At 55.0% G+C, this 218-nt stretch overlaps 1 protein-coding gene across 1 annotated transcript in view; it reads left to right on the forward strand.

Annotated features, from left to right (window-relative positions):
• Window positions 1–218, forward strand: part of EMH_0094130 (uncharacterized protein) — a gene marked incomplete at both ends in the record, with an annotated part of 20,333 nt that overhangs the window by 19,950 nt on the left and 165 nt on the right. The window lies entirely within an intron of this gene.

Here is a 218-nt window from a genome sequence, read left to right on the forward strand (position 1 = left end):
CTGTTGCTCTTGCTTTTGTTGCTGGTGTTGCTGCTGCTGCTGCTGCGGCTGCTGTTGCTGCTGTTGTTTTTGTTGCTGGTGTTGCTGCTGCTGCTGCTGCTGTCTGTTTCTATCGCACTGTTTGTAGAGCGAATGCTTTGTCTGCGCTTGCTGCTGCTGCTGCTGCTGTTGCTGCTGCTGCTGCTGCTGCTGTTGCTGCTGCTGTTGCTGCTGCTGCT

Source organism: Eimeria mitis, genomic scaffold (assembly GCF_000499745.2).
Source record: "Eimeria mitis Houghton genomic scaffold, Emh_scaff134, whole genome shotgun sequence".
Lineage (NCBI taxonomy): Eukaryota > Apicomplexa > Conoidasida > Eucoccidiorida > Eimeriidae > Eimeria > Eimeria mitis.